Source organism: Podarcis pityusensis, assembly GCF_964106645.2.
Source record: "Podarcis pityusensis genome assembly, chromosome: 17".
In the NCBI taxonomy this organism is placed as follows: domain Eukaryota; kingdom Metazoa; phylum Chordata; class Lepidosauria; order Squamata; family Lacertidae; genus Podarcis; species Podarcis pityusensis.
In genome coordinates, this window is record NC_138042.1 from 2,879,164 (window position 1) to 2,901,540 (window position 22,377).

Consider the following 22,377-nt stretch of genomic DNA (forward strand, 5'->3'; position numbering starts at 1 on the left):
TAATCTTGCCTGCCTCTTCACTACTTAAAAACCCATTTTGACTTTGACATAGAAGGAAGCTGTCAGGGAACTGACATCGGAGCCAGAGGCGGAGGCAAGGCTCCCAAGCGATGCTGGAGAAGGGCCCAGCAGGGAGAGAGGCAGCTCATCAGCTGGGGAAGGAAATCAGCGTAACACCAGGGATAAAGGGGGGCAGATGGGGGAATCGGCGAGGGGTCCTCCGCTACCCACACCCTCCCTGCGCAGAAGACTTCCGCGCAGGGAGAGTAGGAGGAGACTTGGCGTCAAACAGCTTTTATGCTGGAAAAGGTTTAAGAAACGCCCACTGACGGATCCTGCTAGCGACTGAAACAGCCACGAAGTGAAGGGCTGTCCAGACAGAAAAGGTTTAACAGGGCAACCTAGCCAGGAGTGGCGGCAACTTACGCACGAGCAACCCCTATATTTATTACAGAAGCATTGAACAATATTGCACTTTTTCCTATAACACAATCTTTTTGAAGAATGTGTAAGGAATATAGGCTCCACAGTGGCTTTAGGGTAAAAAAATAAAATAAAATGATGTGGTTCTAGGAGATTTTCCCTCTACAGCGGTGGTGGAGGGGCCCTCTAGTTATAAAGCAATTTTTATTTCCTGTTTCACCTGAATCAGTAGCAGAGATCTGCTAGTCACTGAAGTTTGCTTTGCAGCACTATTGATATGATGACACAGCTTCTAAATCTGGGCTGTACTCTTGATGGGCGGAAACATTTGTCCAGGCTGCATTGTTTTTACGTGCAGCAGTTTTACAGCATGTTTGTGTGGCTGGATAAAGAAATGAGTTGCTGTGGTGCCTTAGAGGCTAACATGTCCATTGTATGAGAGGCTTCTGTAGGCATATTAAAGAGGCGTATGTATTTGGTTTTAGTGTATTCTGAGTGGATAAATGGACAACATCTGAACTATCAGGAAAAAGGTATCAATTAGCTTATCAGCGCTGTGTATGTGTTATTTTTAAAAGTGAGCTGAAACATGCAAATAAAGAATGTCTGTACAGTGGTACCTCTGGATACGAACAGGATCTGTTCCGGAGCCCAATTTGCATCCTGAAGTAAACGTAACACGTGACTGTGCGTCTGCGCATGCACGGGTCACGTTTCACCGCTTCCACGCATGCGCGTGACATCATTTTGAGCGTTCGCGCATGCGCAAGCGGCGAAACCTGGAAGTAATGCGCTCCGTTACTTCCAGGTCGCCGTGGAGCGCACACCGAAAATACTTAACTTGAAGCTACTTTAACCTGAGGTATGACTGTATACATTTGCTTCATTCACATGATTATGCTTTTGTCAGCTAAACAGAGCACTGAAGCTTTTCCTCCTGGCCACTAGACCACTCCTGACTTATTCAGCGCCTTCTGGCTTTGGAGATTTCAGTAGACATTGTGCAGTTTTCAAGCAAGTCTTCACAGGTATATGTTTAAGAACCTAGTTTTTAAAACAAGACTGCAGCAAAAAGTTGAGCTTCTCAGAATGTTGGATTCTGCAGGCAATAGTGAAATCTGTAGCTTTAGTTATACCTGCACAAAATATACACAAACCCTGTTCATTGCATTATACCTGTCCTTTTTCCAAATTGTCCCCTGGAGCAACCTTCATACTCAGGTTTCCTGTAACAATCATTGGTCTGGTTTGCATTCTCTAAATATACACATCATTTTTTATTTTTTATGTGAAGCATGGCAGTATGAGTTTTGTTAAAAGTAGTACTTTTGTGTCGAGAAGAAAGCAAAACTCATCAGACAGCACCAAGTTGTAGCAATATTAGGGGTGTGAGGCTGTTAATAAGGTACCGTATTTTTCGCCCTATAGGGCGCACTGGCCCATAGGACGCACCTCGTTTTTTGGGGGGAAAATGAATAAAAAAAAATTATTCCCCCCCCCCAGCCCCCAGAACAGGCTGCTATCCGCAAGCCTCTGGGGGGTGCCCCGTGCTTTGGGCTGCAGGCTGCTGCCCGCAAGCCTGGAGAGCCCGGTGGCAACTCCCGCCGGGTTTGCAAGGCTTGCGGATAGCTTCCTGAAGCCTGGAGAGCGTGAGGGGTCGGTGCGCACCGACGCCTCTCGCTCTCCAGGCTTCAGCGAAAGCCTGCATTCGCCCTATAGGACGCACACACATTTCCCCTTCAGTGCCTAGGACTTGCCGATCGTATGGTTGGCGGTTCGAATCCCCACGGCGGGGTGAGCTCCCGTTGTTCGGTCCCAGCTCCTGCCCACCTAGCAGTTCGAAAGCACCCCTAAGTGCAAGTAGATAAATAGGTACCACTTTATAGCGGGAAGGTAATGGCGTTTCCGTGCGCTGCGCTGGTGCTGGCTTGCCAGAGCAGCTTCGTCACGCTGGCCACGTGACCCGGAAGTGTCTGTGGACAGCGCTGGCTCCCGGCCTCTTAAGCGAGATGAGCACGCAACCCCCGAGTCGGACATGACTGGCCCGTACGGGCAGGGGTACCTTTACCTTTATAGGGCAAAAAATACGGTATATAGCCTCAAAGGCTACACTAAAGTCAGCTAATTTCCATGTCACTTCATCTTCTCTGATCTTCTGCACTTGAGCTACTTGTAGAACTGCTTACCATGATCTGAATTTAATAATAAAAAATGATGAAGGCTTTCTGTATGTGCCTCTTCATGGCAGACATGGTAATGCTGAGCTGTTAACATTTGCACTGATATCTAAAGGAGAGGAATTAATCTTTCCCCATTATGGTTTTGGTTATGATAAGGATTTGCAGGAGTTCGCCTTCTGCTTAAAACTGTAATTTGGAAAAGTGGCCCCACTTCCAGCCCTTCTCTGTCTGAAAGAAGAAGCTAGCTTTAATGGACATTCACAGATGGAGCTCCTCAACAAGTGACACTGTTGTCCGTATATTTAAAGCCTTTCCCCCCTGTTTATGCCATACAAGGATAGAACAGCCTTCTCCAGCCTGGAACCCCTCCAGTTGCAGTTGGACTCCTACTCCCATCTGCCCCAGCCTATGTGGCCAATGATCAGGAATGGTGGAAGCTGAAGTCCAAAAAATCTGAGGGTGCCAGGTTTGGAATGGTTGATATAGAATGTATCTACAGTGGACGCTCTGGTTGCGAACGTGATCCGTGTGGGAGGCACGTTCGCAACCTGCAGCGCCTGCAACCCGCAGCGCTGTGTCTGTGCACACGTGGGTTGCGATTCAGTGCTTCTGCGCATGCGCAAAGCACAATTTAGTGGTTCTGCGTATGCTCGAGCGCCGAAACCCGGAAGTGACCCATTCTGGTACTTCCGTGTTTCAGCGCGTCCGTAACCCAAAAACGCGCAACCTGAAGCATCTGTAACCTGAGGTATGACTGTATTTGTGTTACACAGCTGTGCCTTAAGAGCCAGCAGCTATTTTTAAAAAACGAGTCATGTTTTTGAACTGCTCAGAGGGCTAGCAGCATTGATTCTGCATAATGATTATCCTATGACCCCAAAGCAAAGGGCTCTCTAAACCATGGGTTGGCAAACTAAGGCCTGGGGGCCGGATCTGGCCCAATCGCCTTCTGAATCCGGCCTGCGGACAGTACGGGAATCGGTGTGTTTTTACATGAGTAGAATGTGTGCCGCTTCTATTTAAAATGCATCTCTGGGTTATTTGTGGGGCATAGGAATTCGTTTTCCAAAATATAGTCTGCCCCCCCCCCAAAAAAAAGGTCTGAGGGACAGTGGACCGGCACCCTGCTGAAAAAGTTTGCTGGCCCGTGCTCTAAACTCTTTCTTCACACAGACAATAGCAGAGGCTTTGGAAGATCCCTCTTCACTAGCTCTGGGTGCAGGCAAACACTTCCGAAGTCATCATTTCCTCACCCCCACCCCATTCCTCCTCCTTGTTATATTTGTCAGACATCTTTCTTTATGTGCCTTGTCAACAAATGTCACCCCTTATACACCCAAATGTTCTGCTGGAGAGGGCTACCAGCAGGATGCCATCTCAGTAGAAGCTATGTTCTGTACAATGTAGGAAACAGACCTTCAATGTGGCACCACCTCCCCTTTGGAACTTACACACACACACACCCTGACAGGCATTGCCCTCATTATCTTTTCAGTGCCTGTTGGAGATGTTCATCTTCTAACAAGCCTTTTAAATAGAGATGTTTATGCCAGTTTTTATCTACATTGGACTAGAAACTGAATTTACATTTTTTTTATTGTTAATTGCTTTGGGGTGTTTCATGGGAAGCAATTCATAAATAAAATGAAAGAAATATAATTATTGTGACTTGCTTTGACAGCAGAAGAAAGCTTTATGCGTGAACTGAGTGGAATGTTGGAGACATCATCTAGTCAGTATTAATGGTGAAGTATGTCTTAAAGGTAAAAGGACCCCTGACCATTAGGTCCAGTCGTGACCGACTCTGGGGTTGCGGCGCTCATCTCGCTTTATTGGCCGAGGGAGCCGCCGTACAACTTCCGGGTCATGTGGCCAGCATGACTAAGCCGCTTCTGGGAAACCAGAGCAGCGCACGGAAGCGCCTTTTACCTTCCCACCGGAGCAGTAGCTATTTATCTACTTGCGCTTGATGTGCTTTCGAACTGCTAGGTTGGCAGGGACTGAGCAACGGGAGCTCACCCCGTCGCAGGGATTCAAACTGCCGACCTTCTGACCGGCAAGTCCTAGGCTCTGTGGTTTAACCCACAATGCCACCCGCGTCCCTTGAAGTATGTCTTAAATATGTTATAAAATCTTTCTTCTCTTTCTTTGTCTTGTGTACCTCAGTTGTTTACTCCTCCACTTAAGCCAGGGCACAAGCAAACGGGAATGGGAAGCTGAGGTGCATGAGGGAAAGAATTCTGACGCTGTGCACACAAGTCCCAGCTTCCTGCAGATTTGAAGGCAGCATTTCAGAGCTGTTATTGCCTATGATGTGCACATTCCTTTTTGGTGCCTTGCCATGGTCTCTGACCAAACCAGCTCTGAGTTTTCATAGTGTTCAGATTTGTACTCTGAAAAATCCAAAGCCAGCCCCTGAAAGCAAATGCATATTGTAGCACCATAGCTCCGTATGCTTTGGTCTGATTGTCATGAGCCCCTTTATAAATGCACATGTTGGTGTTGGTGCTCTAGTTTTCGTTGTTTATAAGTGGAAGTGGTGGCATATTGCGGACATACATGGTCAAGGGCCTTTTAAAAAAGAAGAAAAATTCAATACCACCTTTTTTCCAGGAATACCATAATTCAAAAACATTTTTAAAAGGTTATTTTTTGAATAAAATCGAGTATAAAAGAGACTGCTTGCAATCATGTCTAATCAGTATTGTCACTCCAATGAGTTTGCTGTAGTTGGAAATTGAGGTGGGGAACTCATCTCCCCCCCCTAAAAAAATGCAGGCTTTCCTTGCCGACACTGTTTTGGACTGTTATCAAACTAAACAATTCTGAGAGGTTTTTTCTTGTTTTTGTTTTTGAGTTTTGTAAACTTCAGTCAGTGAATACATTAAAATAAATGTTTATGGTGAAAATTGAAAAGATGCTGGAGAGCTTTGATTGGATCGCTTGTCTCTTTTAATATTATTAATTAAACAACCAAATGAGGGATCTGATTGGAGCAAAGGAGGGATTTTAATGCTTTCTAAACAGTTTTACTAGTTAAATATTTTATTTTATTTTATTATTTATCAAAAGATCCCAGGACGGTGTACAACATTAATAACACACTTTACAGAACACAATAATAAAAACATAATAATAAAATAACCATAAAATAATCATAATAACAGTGTCTCCCCCCCCCCCCCATTTAACAGACCATAGATTATTGAATGGCCAAAGGCATGGGTAAAGAGGAATGTTTTTGCCTGGCACCTAAGACATACAATGATGGTGCTAGGCAAGTCTTTTTGGGAAGAGCATTCCACAGATGGGGAGCCACCACAGAAAAGACCCGTTTTTGTGTTGCCACCCTCCAAACCTCCCGGGGACATAGAAAAGTGCCTCAGATGACAAGAACAGAGTCAGTTTGTATGGGTCAGTTTGTATTGGGGGGGGGGGGAGATAGTCCTTAAGGTATTGAGGTCCTGAGCTGTGTAAGGCTTTATAGGTCAACACTAGCACTTTGCATTGGGCCCAGAAACATACGGCAGCCAGTGCAACTGGGCCCGTAAATAGCAAGCCCCCTGTAGCTGTTTTCAGCGGGTGGGGGGGTATTTTGATTTGTTAAATGACACATAGAAGGAGGATCAAGCCGGGCTATTCCAATTCAATTTGCCTCTCACCCCAATGATTTTGTTTTTTAAAAAAGGAGATCAAATCATGGATCTTCAATTTCTTTTGCCTTAAACAAAGTAGCTAATTGGTGGGACTGAAAATTAAGGGTGTATTTGTTTTGATTTGTTCGTTTTAGTTCTGTAGGTTTCCTCCAAATAACGGAATGAGAAAATAATATTGTTGGAACTTTTCTTGTCTCAATAGTGTTTCTTTCTAGTAATACCTTCAGTATCTTAGAAAAGGCACGGCACTGAGGTTACGGTAATATGCAAATATATTTTCCTTGTTTTGTTTATAATTATATGTTTGCAGATTTTTAGAGTGTAATCTACTTTGAGCTTCCCATCTGGATGCAGAGCGCAAACAGGATAAACAATGTACATCTCAGTGTAATGAATTGATCTGTGAAAGGGCAAGACAGTAAACTTAAACACTTAAACTGCTTGACAGTTTAATTATTATTTCTGTTTATTTATTTATCTATTGCTATTGGTGTATTTGGTGCTTTACATATGATCTCTTGTTTGAGGTGAGTGCAAGGACACGTGCCGTGATACCATGGGAGTCATCTTGCAGAAATAACTGTAATCTGCTTGACAGACCCTCAGTTGCTATTTGTAATATGGAATCAGAATTATAGAGCCCTTTGCTTGTGCTGTAGAGCCAGTAGCTGAGGTTCATGATACATGAAAGGTTATGTCAAATCTTCTGAAGAGAAGGAGGGTGCTATAGACATTTGTGTGCTTCTGACTCAGATGCTTTCTCTAGCATGAGCCAATATGCATGAAAAGTGAAAAGAAGAGGTACCTTTGGGTGTGTGCGTGTGCTAGTGGCCAGGTTAGAATATTTTTTGGCGGGTGGGGGGGGTGTTGAACCTTAAACTCAAGTTGCCTATCCATTCTCCATTGTAACTGCACTCCACCCCAAACAACTAGATTCTCTCCCCCTGTTGTGAAGCCACCACTTTTCTCCTGTTTCTGTGACTTAAGAAATCAGGTAACCCAAACTACATGTACATTTGATAAGGAGTTTTGAACTGTTCTGACACGTGTCTCTGTATAATATACCTATTTGTTAATTTGCTGGAGACTTTTGTCTATAAAGGGACTAACAAATGAAATTAATAATAATAATAATAATGATTTATTGAGTGCATGTATTACACATTCTTGTGTAATTTGTATACTTTATGATCAAGTGAAGTAGCCCCTATGTTCACATACATGGAATAGATACAAGTGATGCTATTAGCAGTCTACACAGTTGAATTTACTTACCTAGGTGACAAGCATTCCCGAAGCGGGTACATAGGTAAGCTTAATAAAATAAAATATATTGAGGCATTTTCTAACTTATTTTGAATGGGTCTGCTCTTCATTATTGATACTTGCTGTCCAATCCAGCTGGGTGGATGAGTGAGCTCACTCTCTTTGCTTAATAAGGAGAAAAGTAATAATTAAAAAATTGGATTTCATATATATATATATATATATATATATATATGGTCAGTCATTTTCTCTTAGCCTAACCTAGTAACCTAGTAACCTTAGCCTAGTCACTGACGGGCTGCCCTTCTCCCTCCTTGGGGGAAAAGCCCCCAAGAGCCGCACGCACGCTCCACGCGGCTCGTGAAAGGGAGCACGGCTCTTGGGGGCTTTACCGGGAGGTGGGGAAGGGACTGAGGGACTGCCCTCTGTCCGTTCTCCCACCTCCCACAAAAGTCAGCAAGAGCCGTGCGCTCTTTAAAGGGAGCGTGGCTCTTGTGGGCTTTTCTACGAGGTGGGAGAAGGACAGCCCCTCAGTGACAGGCTGCCCTTCTCCCACCTCGTAGAAAAGCCCGCAAGAGTCGCGCTGAGCCTCTTGGGGGCTTTTCCTGCCTGCATTCACACCATAAGACGCACACACATTTCCCCTTACTTTTTAGGAGGGAAAAAGTGTGTCTTATGGAGCGAAAAATACGGTACTCTATCCTGAGTTCCTTGACAGAGAAGTGGAATATAAATGTAATAAAATAAAATTGAAATATATATAAAAAATGAAATTTCTTCAAAGCTTGGCTTAGATGGAAATTGAATTGATTATAAAAATGTTAAATTTGATGCCTTTTAATATTCATGACCCTCTATCAAATGTATCTGAATTAAAGCCTATTTTTCTACATGGAAAAATATTTGATTTCTGAAGTAAAAACTAAGTACAGTGGTACCTCGGGTTACATACACTTCAGGTTACATACGCTTCAGGTTACAGACTCCGCTAACCCAGAAATATTACCTCGGGTTAAGAACTTTGCTTCAGGATGAGAACAGAAATCGTGCTCCGGTGGCACGGCGGCAGCAGGAGACCCCATTAGCTAAAGTGGTGCTTCAGGTTAAGAACAGTTTCAGGTTAAGTACAGACCTCCAGAACGAATTAAGTACTTAACCTGAGGTACCACTGTATAGGGCTTTAAAGGTTAAAACCAGCACCTGTACTCCACTGGGAGCCAGTGCAGCTGGTATAACACCGGGTGAAAGTGATCCCGCAGCGAGGACCCCGTAAGGAGTCTCGCCACAGCATTCTGCACCCGCTGGAGTTTCTGGGTCAGTCTCAAGGGCAGCCCCACGTAGAGCGAGTTACAATAATCCAGTCTGGAGGTGACTGTCGCGTGGATCACAGTGGCTAGGTCAGGGCGAGAGAGGTAAGGAGCCAACTGCGTAGCTTGGCGGAGATGAAAAAATGCCGCCTTTGTTATAGCTGCAATCTGCGCCTCCATGGAAAGGGAGGTGTCGAAGATTACACCCAAACTGTTAATGGACGGTGCTGGCACTAATTGCGCCCCCGCAAGAGATGGGAGTTGCCCCCCCAATCCCATATCGTCCCGACCCAGCCAAAGGACCTCTGTCTTCGAAGGATTTAACTTCAACAGGCTTCCACATAACCATCCAGCCACAGCTTCCAAACATCTGATCAGTGTGTCTGGGGCCGAGTCAGGATGGCCATCCATCAACAGATAGAGTTGGGTGTCATCAGCATACTGATGGCACCCCAACCCAAAACTCCGGACAAGCTGGGCGAGGGGGCGCATAAAGATGTTAAAAAGCATCATAGCCAAACACTGGAGAGTCCTGGTACCAAATGGAAAATAGCCTTACAAGAAAAGCTAACCCAACAGACTGAAACTGACACGGGGACAAATAGAAGAGGACTCTCTCACCCCAGTATGGCTTCCCTTTATCTCATACACAGCCCAACAAGACCACAACAAGAATCCACTGAAAGCATACAAATCAATTTGGCCAATTTGACCCAACAAGCCCCCCCCCCACTTCACAAATGCAAACAAACCTCACTGCAGACAACCACAGACAACCATCCACACCCTGGACTCCCCCAATCCCTCTCACTACCAAGGAAATGTAATAAGCAAATAGAAAGAGAACCTACCCAGTTGATGCTGACACAAAACCCCACATGTACACTGTAAAAAATAAAAATTTCACCGCCACCCCTTCTTTCCCCCCATCATCTTCCTAGCCTTATACCAGGGGACAGCAAACGTTTTCAGCAGGGGGGCGGTCCACTGTCCCGCAGACCTTGTGGGGGGCCAGACTATATTTTGGAAAGAAAAAAATTTAACTTATTCCTATACCCCACAAATAACCCAGAGATGCATTTTAAATAAAAGCACACATTCTACTCATGTAAAAACACACTGATTCCCGGACCGTCCGCAGGCTGGATTTAGAAGGCAATTGTGCCGGATGCAGCCCCTGGGCCTTAGTTTGCCTACCCATGCCTTATACTGTATTCAACACTAATGTTTCACAACAAATGTAACTGATCTGAAAAGACTTTAGAGGCTGAAAAAAAGAGAAAAGGCATGTACTTTTGTAAACCAAGAAAATTGTTAATAAAAATTATTTAGTGGTCTATATGACCAGAGGCTTTGGATTAATGTCCTAGGTAGTATAATGTTTTACTTTGTCACAAACAAGGTTTATGTTAATTGTATTTTCATAGAAACCAGTTAATACACACTCTTATTTAAGAAATGCATGAATTACAAAATTTAACTCCCATTTTAAAGTCAGCCATTTGCCACGATGATTTAAACTAAACCACTTGTACTTTATTTTTTAGAAATTTTCTAAAATCTTCCCAGCTGTGATCCTGCTGTGCATAGATTCTTCTTCCATGTTGCCTATGTGAGTGCATTCAGGGTTTGGAGTACATGGAAAGACAGGGAAATGATGAACAATGCTGAAAGCAGAAAAGATGGGAGTGGAGTTAAGGGTTTTTAAGGCAGTTATCTTAAATTGTACCTGAAATCCGTCCATTATGATTCGACTGATTTTTATGAAGGGAGAGTCAAGGCTTGCAAATGGAAGTGTTTTGAAAAGTGATTGTGTGTTTGAGACAAACATATTTGGGTGGTTTTGAACCCCAACACAAGCATCTGCTAATCTCTGAAGTGTGGAGGCAGGGTTGTCCACATACATCTGTGCTGCAGTGATGAGTAGTGGTGTATAGATGCATAGATGTAAAAAAAATTTGGGGTGTGTGTGTGTTTTGTTTGTTTGTTCTGTTTTAGGCTGGGTATGTTGAAGGACCAATACAGGTGGTGGGGTTCCTCTGTGCACTTAAAAACAACAACAGAATCCCTTCCCATTTCCTCTTTACCCATATTGACCAACTAGGTTACACATGGTGCTTATGGTTGTACTGTAATTAGTTGCTGTGGTGCAAACAGTATTAATGGCTTTGTGTTCTGCTTTTGACTTACCACTATGGGAAACCAGAATATTGGACTAGATGGACCATGGGTAGGTGAACAATCTGGCCCAATCACCTTCTAAATCCGGCCCACGGATGTTCTGGGAATCAGCGTGTTTTTACATGAGTAGAATGTGTGCTTTTATTTAAAATGCATCTTTGGGTTATTTGTGAGGCATAGGAATTTGTTCATTCCCCCCCCCCCCACAAGGTCTGGGGGACATTGGACCGGCCCCCTGCTGAAAAGGTTTGCTGACCCCTTGAAATGGACCCTTGATCTGGCATTCGTATGTTTATGCATTGTGTTTATACGCTTGGCAAAAATGTGTCTCTCCTTCCCTGTTCTTCACTCAGGCATGTGGAATACGCAAATAGCAGTCAACCAGTTCCTTAACTGGTGTAGGTTGGCTTAGTTGTACAGACTGAAAAATGTCTGTCATACCAACTGGAGTTCAGCTGAGGATATTCAGTCAGCTCTGTGTTTTACATCTTTGTTTTGTTAAAATAAATGTGATTTCACGCAGGCCATAACTTAGGTTGGAGATCTCCTAATTACCAAAGTATGTGCCTGCTCTGGTTTTGCAATTCTCCACCTCTCACAGCAGTGAAATGTAACTTGTGCTTTCTTTGCTTCCGCAGTCTCAAATTTTGAAAGAAAGGACACAGAAAGCACAGGGTGTTTTTCCCTTTTTGTTTTGTTTTTGTTTTTTCTGTGTGAGGGGAATTGAATAGGCTCCCCCCAAAAGTGTGTGTGCATTACACTTCAGCTGAGTGGCTAACTGGGTAGAAGAATATGTGGGCTCCCACTCTCTCTGTGCCCAAATTGTTATCAAAGCTTTCACCACTTCGAAAAAACTAGCAGGGCTTGTTCATCAAAAGGCCTCTGTTGCATTGATCACCCCAGGCATTCAGCAATAATGAATTAAGCTATATAAAGCATGAGTTAAACAGTACATTCTGTAATCTTGTTGGGTTTCTGAGTTTTGATCATGCAATTTCCATGCATCTGTTTTATTCCTGCAACCATGAGAACTAGAAACTTTTTTTAAAAAAAAGTAAATCATTTTTCAATTTTATAACAAGAATACAATTTTTTAAAAAATCAAACATACTCTTTATATTTGTTTATTTTTCTTTTAAGATCTCCCTTTCACATATATCTTGACTGCTCATTTTATGTTAACCCTGCTAACGTTTTAAGTTGTTTACAATAATTTTTCAAATAATCCACAATTTTTTTCCATTCTTTATTCAAGGTTTTTTCTTCCTGGTTCTTCATTCTTCCCGTAAGTTTAGCCATTTCTGCATACTCCATCTTCTGCCAGTCCTCCTTAGTCGGAACTGTTTCTTCTTTCCATTTCTGCACATAAATCATCTGGGCAGTCGCTGCATACATAAACGTTTTTTCTGATATTTGGGTTCCTCTGAGCCTATTATCTCTAGAAGAAAAGCTTCTGGTTTTTTAAAAAAAATAAAATATATCTTCAACATTTTGTTCAGTTCATTATAAATCATTTCCCAGAAAGCTTTCACTACCTTACATGACCACCATGTATGGTAAAAGGTACCCTCCTTTTCTTTACATTTCCAGCATGTATCTGATTCTGATTTATACATCTTAGCCAATTTACTAGGAGTCAGATACCATCTATACATCATTTCATATAGTTGTCTTTTAGTGTATAACACACTGTAAATTTCAAATCTGTATTCCATAATTTTTCCCATGCTGCTATTTCAATGTTATGACCTATATTCCTTGCCCAGTGTATCATTGCTGATTTTACAAGTTTGTCTTTTGTTTCCCATTCCAATAACAACTTGTACATTCTCTATAAGTTCTCTTTCAAATTGTGAGGTTTGATTCATAAATCCATTCATTTTATCTAATTCAAATAGCTCATTAAGTTGATAATATTGTAACATATTCAAACCTTTCTCATTTTACTTCTCAGTCTACATCCATTAACAAATCTGTATATGTTGCCCATTCATTTTTCATTTTTTCAAAGATATAGCTTCAATAGGAGAGAGCCACAAAGGTTTCTTTCTTTCCAACTGGTTTTTATATTTATTCCATACTGTATATATTTTTTCCTGATTGCATGATGCATAAAACCTTTATGCATTTTAATTTTACCATACCATAAATATTACCAAACTTATTGTCATGTCCTTCCAAGTCTAACACCTGGTTAATCACTCCTTTAACCAGCAAAGAAATCTGGTCTCATAATCTGGTCGTAAATCTGGTAATGAGAATCCACCTTTTCCTTTCCAATCTATCAGAATTTTATATTTAATTCTTGGTTTCTTCCCTTGCCAGACAAATCTAGAAATATATTTCTGCTATTCTTTGAAGCATCTTCCATTGCTGATTATTGGAGCTGTTTGAAATAAGAGAAGCATCATCGGTAACACATTCATCTTTATGACTGACATCCTTCCCATCAATGAAAGCTTCATTCTAACCCCATACTTCAAGACTTTTCCTGATTTCTCTCCATGTCTGAATATAATTTTCTTGGAATATGTTAGGGTTTCTTGATGTTAACCAAATTCCCAAATACTTAACCTTTTTATCCTATTATTAATCCCGTATTTGTCTGTTCATCGTTCTTTACCTGTTTGTCTATATTTTTCACTGAAATTTTAGTTTTACTTTTGTTTATTTTAAACCCTGCAACTTCCCCAAATTTTCTTATCTCTTCTAATAGTGGGAACTAGCAACTTTTCTCTTTAGACAAAAACTGAAATACAAAAGATATAACTTCTGCAATTTTGAGTGTTAGAATGCAAAACACCAGAGCGCATTAAAATATATTTAGCTTCCTTTTACAGCACTGAAAAACTTGGTGGCAAAATAGAAAATCTGGGCTGAACTGTTTTTAGAACTAATACTGGATCAATGTTTTGTCATTTTCATAAAAGAGACTTGCTATTTTAGAAGCCAGCTGTCTTCTGGCTGGAGGAGAGTTAACATTGATTTGAATTGTATCCTGCCCTTCTAGTGCATTTATTTCAGTCCTGTTTACAAGCTGCAATGATTCTTAAAAAGAGGCCATCAAGATAATCCATGGTGTATGTTGTGTAACAAAAATATAGACTTGGCATCTTGTGTTAGTGTCATGTCGTTCTGTTTTCCAAACAGCAGGAGTCAGTGCTATACAAAGGACTCATTTCTTACAGTATTTTCAGCTGATTTTTGTTTAGTGGACTTGAGTCCACTAAGAGTTTCTATCTTATAACAAGGAAGAATGGGGTTGGTTGGTTGGAATCATCTTTGTTAGAAACAGTGTTAGAAACTGAGATATGAAAGCTAGGAGCTAAATGGCACCTTAAACCTAGGTTATGGGCGTAACAGCAGGATGTCTAGGTGCACTTATTTTATAACAAGAATTCAAAGCTGAAAATGAATGAACTGCAGCCAACATATTGTGTTCATGTTTTACATTGTCTAGTCCTTCCCCTGCGCACTCCCCCACCCCCTGATATTCTTAAGAGGGTCTCTTCTCCAGTCTTCAGAGAGTATCTGGAAGTGGAGAGGCAGAAAAAGGTCTTCCTTTCCTTCCACTCTGCAGTTTTAATCTGAAATTTTAAGCCAGGGGTCAGCAAACTTACCACACCTCGGGCCGGTGTCTCCAGCACCAATCATGCAGTGGGCCGGAGGGCAGAGGAGTGCGCGCCCATACGCATGCGCACACACTATTTCTGGCATACTTCCGGGTCAGAGGAGCACTGGAAATAGCTTGTGTGCATGTGCACAGGCCTCCTCCGACCTGGATGTGCACTGGAAATAACACTTGTGCATGTGCAACCGATCCAGAAGTGGGCAGCTGTGCAGTGCAGCTCCGGTAAGTGCAGGCAGCAGCGGGCGGCGGGGGTCGCTGTGGGCCGGACAAACGAGTCCCTCGGGCCTTATCCGGCCTGTGGGCCTTAGTTTGGGGATCCCTGTCCCATGTTCTGGCTCGCGCTAATGAAATTCCCTGTCACAAAATGCACCTAGAACAATGGGAGTTTGGAACACTGGGCAGAAATCACCCTTGATAGTGGATAGCTTAAAGCTAACCTTAATGTTAATGCTCCTATAAGCTGGGCTGCTGTGTTGCCTGTATTGGTATTCCTTGGGGTGACATCTGCAGCATCTAGACCTTGAACCACACAGGCAGCAGTTATGCTACTGTGCAGACCTTGGATGCATAACGGCCAGCCTATAAAGCATTACTGCATCTCCATGGATTCAATTTATTGTTGGCATCTGTGTGGGGGCTATAATGTTTCAATTCAATGTTTTAGATGTAACCCCACTACAAAAGCTACCAACATTTTTTTCTGAGCCAGATATATAATTTGTACTAGAACCAGCACCTGATTTTGCCTGGCCTCATGTATATTGCTCTCAGTTCTTAGGGAATGAATAAAACTGTAACCAGCTGTGAAATGTTTGATGGATTGGACCACATGCAAGTTGCATTCTGTCCACAATTGCTACCCCCACCATGTATTGCTTTGTTTTTAAAGTCCAGCATTAGATGCAGAGTTGCTAGTTGGGGGTGGAACTTGGCACCTTACAGGCTCCCCTACCACCAGTTTCCTATAAATCGTTTTCCCAAGCCTGTACACTATAGAAGGTGTGGAGAGCAGAAGACTGTTTTGGGATAGTTATGTTAATGCTGGTGTTTGTACTTCACTTGTATTCAGTTCCCAAACAGGCACAGCCTAGTTCAGTGGGTGCAAACCTATGGCACGCGTGCCAGAGGGGGCACTCAGAGCCCTCTCTGTGGGCATGCATGCCGTTGCCTCAGCACAGAGCTGGCAGAAGGCAAGGGCAGTGCGCTGAGTCCTCAGCTCAACTTGTGTCTCAGTAGAAGCACCTCGGGTGGAGGAGACCGGCCTGTTCTGGAAGACAGCCCCTGGATTTAAAGCTGTGAAGGATTGGGTGACTGTGCTTCTCTGTGGCAATGCGGCTGTACACTTGATCAAGCCAGGTATACTGTAAAGGTCTGAAAACCCCTGTGCCCTCAAAGGCATAAACAATCACCTGCTGCCTGTCTTCTGGCAGTCCAACAAGAGAGCCTGTCTGACTGCTGCAAGCTCTCTGGACTGGTTCCACAAGTGCTTCATTCTGGAAGTGAGGATTCAGGGTGGATTTGATTTAAATCACAATTTAAATCACTAGTCAGTAAGACTTTATTTAAAACATTTTTTTACAGAAGGACTCATTCTTGCTGGTATAATCTTAATATTTACAATGTGAAGGTTTCCTTTTTTGAATAATAAATTTTCAGAGTAGTTTTTACAGTTAAATCACAAATTACTGATTTGGTTATACCATTAGTAATACATAGACAGATAATTATGAAATTATTGTGAGGTTTAATAAGTTAACTGTTTATATTTGGACAACTTTTTTGCTACACTTTATTTGAAGGAGAAACATAATCATTTCCTTAATAACAATTTAAACAATTTATTTAACTAAAACAATTACATTATAGCATATGTATCCATGTTTGTTAACTGATGTGGTTAAACTTAAAAAAAAAAACTTAGACTGAGTTTTAGCACACATGAAAAAACTTAAAACAAATCCTTATTTCCTGATGAATAGCCTTTCGTCTATAATGTAACTTAAATAGAAAACTATCTTTAGAAAGGTTTTTCCTCCAGAAGCATTTCATTTTATTTAAATAAATAAAAAATCCAATTTAAATATTTAAAATCCGATTTAAAAAAAATAATTCATTGATTTTTATTCACCCTGGAGGCGTTACTTGCTGGAGAATGGGCTGGAATTCAAAGTGCTACTGTTGGTGGACAGTGTTCCTGGGACTGCAATTTGTGCACGATGATGTCACGGTTGCCTCCCCCCCAATACAACCTCACTCATCCAGCCTTTGGATCAAGGGGTGATTCGCTGCTTCAAGGCTCATGATGCCAGGCTCACCTTTGTCTTGCTGATCAATGCAGTGGATGCTGATCTGGATCTCGACCTCACGTCATTCTGGAAGTCCTTCAACATTGCAAACTGCAATCAAACCTATATCAAAGCAGGCAGTGGCTGCAATCAAGCCTGAAACCATGAACACATGCTGAGGCAAACTCTGGAAGGAATGTGTTCATGGTATCAAGGAATTTCCAGACATTACCACTGAGGTGGAGAACATTGTGAAGATGGTGCTGATGACATTGGCTTTGTTGACCTCATCCAGGAGGAAGTGGAAGAACTGACTGAGGGACAACAGGCCTTGAGCGTGAAAGAGCTGAGATCGAGTTCCAGCTCTGAAAGCAGGGAAGAAGGGGAGGATGGTGAGCAGGATGACCAATCCACCTAGACCCTGGAGAGCTTTTCTGAACTCTTTGGCACACTCAACCATGTGAATTATATCATTGTGCAGTATGACCCCTCCATGGAACGCATCCTGAAGATCAAGCGTGCCATTGCAGGCAGTGTGTGACCATACAAGGAGATGTTTGACCAGCTGAAGAGACAAAGCACCAGCTACCTATCACCATGTTCCTCTGCAAGGCGCCAGCAGCAGCAGCAAGTGAATCTGACCCACTGCCAAGCACTTCAGGATGCCTCTTGTCGTCATTTCCACATCCTCCAGTGATGATGAAGATATAGAGCCACCACTGCCACCATTCTTGCCAGTTTGGAAGGGCTGCTGGGTTTTTAAAAGGGATTTTCAAGAGTTTCCAGGGGTTTAGAGGGTGTTTACGGGCTTTTTAGATGGTGTTCCCTGCTATACACATTTTCAGTTATATACACCGTACCTGGGAACATAACCCCCATGTAAGTGGGAAGTCACCTGTAGTATGTAATATAGTATGGGGCTTTGCTATTTCAAGGAAAAGCAAGTAAAAAATCTCACAGGACATGCTCAGGCCTGAGGTGGGCCTGAAGTAAATCTTTGGAGCCTTGCCACTATCTAAGCTGTTGGCAGCAAGAAACCTGTTCTGTGAACCTTGGCTGGAAGAAGAAGAAGAAGAAGAAGAAGAAGAAGAAGAAGAAGAAGAAGAAGAAATAATAATAATAATAATAATAATAATAATAATAATAATAATGTAGTAGTAGATATTCAGGTAAAATGTGGTCATGTTGCCTTTTGAATGGGGAAGCGGGGGCTGCATGAAGTTAGAGAGATAAAGGGTCCATGGATTATCACATTAACCAAGACAGCTTATTTTACTCTGAGACAAAATCTCTTTAAATCACCCATAGTAGCCCATGGAAGCTACTATCCTGCAGCATTTTTTGCAGGTCTGCTGGGGGATGGCAGAGGAGAGAGAAAAGCTGCATTTCCATGCTGAGTGTGTCTCTCCTGTTCATAGCTGTCAACTTACAGATTTGAAAATAAGGGATCAGCAGCCAAAATAAGGGATTTTAGTCAACCAGCTCCTTTCCTTTCCCTCATAACAGTCAATCGAAGGAGCCTCCAAAACAAATCCAGCCCCCCCCGACATTGCCGCCCGCCATTGTACTCAACCTGCTCCTTTCCTTCCCCCCCCCCACCATGTGCCCTCGCTCCTGACATACCTTTTCCCCAGCAAGGGTGAGTGGGCCGTCGATGACGTATCCATCCGATTCTGAGCACAGGTATGTTCAACTTCTGAGCCCCTCCGAGCCAAAGGCAGAAAGCCCAGCCAGCAACCAAACGAAGTGGTGGTTCCCACAGCGCAGCAACCTGGCAAAGGGGATGCAGCAAGGAAAACCACCGTCACCTCTCCGCTGGGAAGCGCTGAGCAAAGGCGAGTCCCCAGGCAATGCGGCTGATTTGATCGGCACAAGGCATGCAAGCTCCACCCCCCAGTCGTTCTTAGACTCCTTATTGGGTGAGCAACGCAGCCAAGCAACACAGTTGGAGCCTCCCTCCTCCCTGGCCGGCAGGAAGGGAGGGAGAGGAGCTGCTTCCTTTGAAACCCGGGAAATTTAAGGGACATCATCAATCCAGGACAGCAGCGGAAACGGCGGTGGGATAAGGGAGTTTCCCGCCAAATAAGGGACGGTTGACAGCTATACTCCTGTTGCAGCCTGTGTACTCTCTATGCTGGCTGCACAGGAGTGACAGAGTGCTCCATCTGTCCTTAGCCTTCTCACTTGCCTGTGTATGAATTTCCTGGTTTCTGTATATATACTAGTCCAGAGCCTTGGGGGGGGGGGCGCTAGCCAGATTTTTTGCCCCGGGTGAAGCCTCCATAGGGCGCCATTGAGGCTCCTAGCCCCTGTGTGTGTGTGTGTGTGTGTGTGCGCGCACGTGTGTGTGTGTAAATACACATGGGGAGTGCCAAACTGGGTCTTTGATCCAGGTGAAATAAAGCCTAGTTTCACTCCTGTACCAGGCTAGTGCTTAAATAAAATACTGCTTTACCACAACCACCCCAAGCCCTTAAACCAGGAGAGGGATTCTGATGGGAAGCTGTGCCTTGTAGCAATGCCACAAGTGAAGTAAGGTTTAAATTCATGGTATCAACTGCTGGTGCAGAGCAGCCCTCAGTTCTGTGAGTGAGAAGCAAGAGAAAAGACATATCGAACATATGAAAACTCTTAATCTGTTTATACTCATTAACAGTCGCGGTTTTCAGGAGCTTGATGCTTTTGCACTAATGTTTGGAAATGAAACTCCATTTTCAAATGATATTTATTGAATTGAAATGGTGACTCAGCAACAAGAACCATCTTAGGTAACATTGTTCGTTCTTCAGCAGCATTTTAAAATACAGCGGTACCTCGGGTTAAGTACTTAATTTGTTCTGAAGGTCTGTTCTTAACCTGAAACTGTTCTTAACCTGAAGCATCACTTTAGCTAATAGGGCCTCTTGCTGCTGCTGCACCGCCGGAGCACGATTTCTGTTCTCATCCTGAAGCAAAGTTCTTAACTCGAGGTATTATTTCTGGGTTAGCGGAGTATGTAACCTGAAGCATATGTAACTTGAAGCGTATGTAACCACTGTATAGGGGGCTCAGTAGGCCAGGACAAAGGTTAACTTGCCCTCAACTCATGGTGTGACCTTTGTGACAGCAGCTGTTTTCTATCTATGTCTTCCATGTGTGCCATATTATGAAGATTATGAGGATTTTAAAAAATGTTACTCAGCACTGAAATTGCTTGTCACAATGGAAACTTGGATGGGTTGGTAATTGGACTGGATCTGAGTAAAAAAATATCCTAGGAGTAAGAGAGTACCATTTCCACTGAGTCACAATGCTGATTGTAGCTGCCCATTAATGTTGTTTGGAAGCAAGAGATAATTTATTGCATGCTACATTGCAGAGGTCTGCTGTGTGCAGAGGGGGGAACTGAGCTAAGCTACTACTATGACATTTTAAAATCTAGAATTTGTTTCAGATAGCAAATTCATGCAGCCTTAGGATATTCTTCAACTGCTTTCTCATTAGGCATCAGATGTGAGGTGGAGACTAGTCCATAGCATTTGCCCACTTATTGTTTATGGTGTGTATCAACAACAAAGTGTTCGAACCCTTTAGGATTATTATTTGTCATGTGAAAAATAAATTAATTTTCTGTGCATGTTACTGAAGCATAGGCCTGGCTGATCTCAATTTAGCTTTTTTAAAAAACTGACACATTAATTCAGATTTATATCCCACCCTATTCCAAGAGTTCAGGGTGCACAATTGCAGCTTAGGAGCTCCATGTCCCTTAGTCTCTTCTTTTAAAAAGTGGAAAATATGTTTGTCACATAAGCGCACCCAGGAGGAGAACAGGGAGGGATGGTTGTTGTTGATTTTTTATTATAAAAAAGTACTAATAATTTTGGTTAAACACACATACACATAAATAAGGAGAGCTAGGGAACCTGTGGTCAGGCCTATGCAGGTTGTGGGGCAGCTGGGTCCACTTGCCTTGGGCCTTGGAGGGCTGGGCTGGCCATGGGGTCCTGCCAGGGGCTTGCCAGACTTACACTGTCATGCTGAGAACAAGATCCTTGCCCCAGGCCTCAGACAAGCTCTGCATGGGCCTGCCTGTGGCTCTCCAGATGTTAGTGGGCTCAAGTTCTCCTCAGCCCCAGCCAGCGTGGCCGATGGTCAGGGATGATGGGAGTTGTAGTCCAGGAACATCAGAAGGAACACAGGTGGGGTAGGCCTGGGCAATGTATCAGTTCATCGCCCAGGACCGGTATGAGGGGCAGACAGCAATGGCAGCTTCACTCAGTGGTATATTACAGGTGAAACAGCCTCCTCCTCAGTTCCTTAGCCACCAGTGCCCAGCGCGCCAAGGGAGAAACAAGCTGCAGCTGGGCACTGGAGGCAGAGGGACTCAGGGGCAGCGGCAGTTTCACCAGCGATATCCAGCTGAGTGAAGCTGCCATCCCACTTTGCCCTCAAACTGGTGCAGAGGGAGAAACATGCTGCATCGGAGAGGGGCCAATACAGCTTGTTCCTCCCTTCGCTTCTTTAAACTGCTTGGTTGAGAAGCATACATCGGCCATTGCTCAGCCAGGCAGTTTTATGGAGCCCCCTACACGCCACTGGCTTGCACCAGCTGGTGGCAGGATAGGGACTCTGTGAAACTGCTCTGCTGAAGGGCGCTAGGTTACCGCCCACCTCAGCCAAGCAGTTAATGGAGCCCCCAGCTCACTGCTGGCTCGTGAAAGCCAGTGGCATGTCGGTACTCCCACCCCACAGCCGAACAGTCCCAAAGCTTCTCCTGCTTCCTCGCTTTCAAGCAGGAGGAGGATTGGGGGCTCCCTCAGCTGAGGAGCGGGAGGCTTTGTGTTCCCCAGCTGAGCGGCCTCAATTCTTCTCCTGCAATCTGGAGAAGGATGGGTTGCTCAACTTGGGGAGCACAAAGCTGCTTTCTCCCTGGTGCAGTGAGGCACTGGGGTGAAACCACCTCAGCAATTTCACCCTGACGCCTTGCAGTGCTGTGGTAGGAAGCAGGTTTTGGAACATGGTGATGTACCGCCAGATCACATTGTTTGCCTGGCGATATATTGTGATGTTGCAAACCTTACATCACCCAGCCCTCGTTGTGGGGAGAGTGTTTAGCAGGAGAGGAGACTGTAAGTACAAAAATGGATATGTTTAATGGTGTCATTATCTGTCTCACTTCATTCTCCAGGCTTTTTTCTACCTGGTGGCTCATCCTTAGGATCAATCCGCATGATCCAAGAGTAGATGCTTGACTGAGTCTTCATCTGCTTTCATCTTTTGCAGTTTGACATTGTGTCTCTTACTTTCTCCTTAAAAGCTGCCATAGGGGTTTCAACTTTGATCCTAGCAATGGTGTGTGTGTGTGTGTTTATATAAGCTCTTTCATCTGGATACTATTTTCCAGGTCTGAATTTCCAGCCTTTAGTCATTTTTCATAGGGGATAGCAGGAATCAGTGTTCCATGTG

The 22,377-nt window shown here is 43.6% G+C and overlaps 1 protein-coding gene and 1 long non-coding RNA gene across 3 annotated transcripts in view; both read left to right on the forward strand.

Annotated features, from left to right (window-relative positions):
• MECP2 (methyl-CpG binding protein 2) overlaps window positions 1-22,377 on the forward strand; it is a 94,903-nt gene that overhangs the window by 17,559 nt on the left and 54,967 nt on the right. The window lies entirely within an intron of this gene.
• LOC308466535 lies at window positions 3,742-22,067 on the forward strand. Its single transcript, XR_013980869.1, has 3 exons — window positions 3,742-4,366; window positions 6,462-6,518; window positions 20,413-22,067. It is a non-coding gene; the product is annotated as an uncharacterized lncRNA (long non-coding RNA).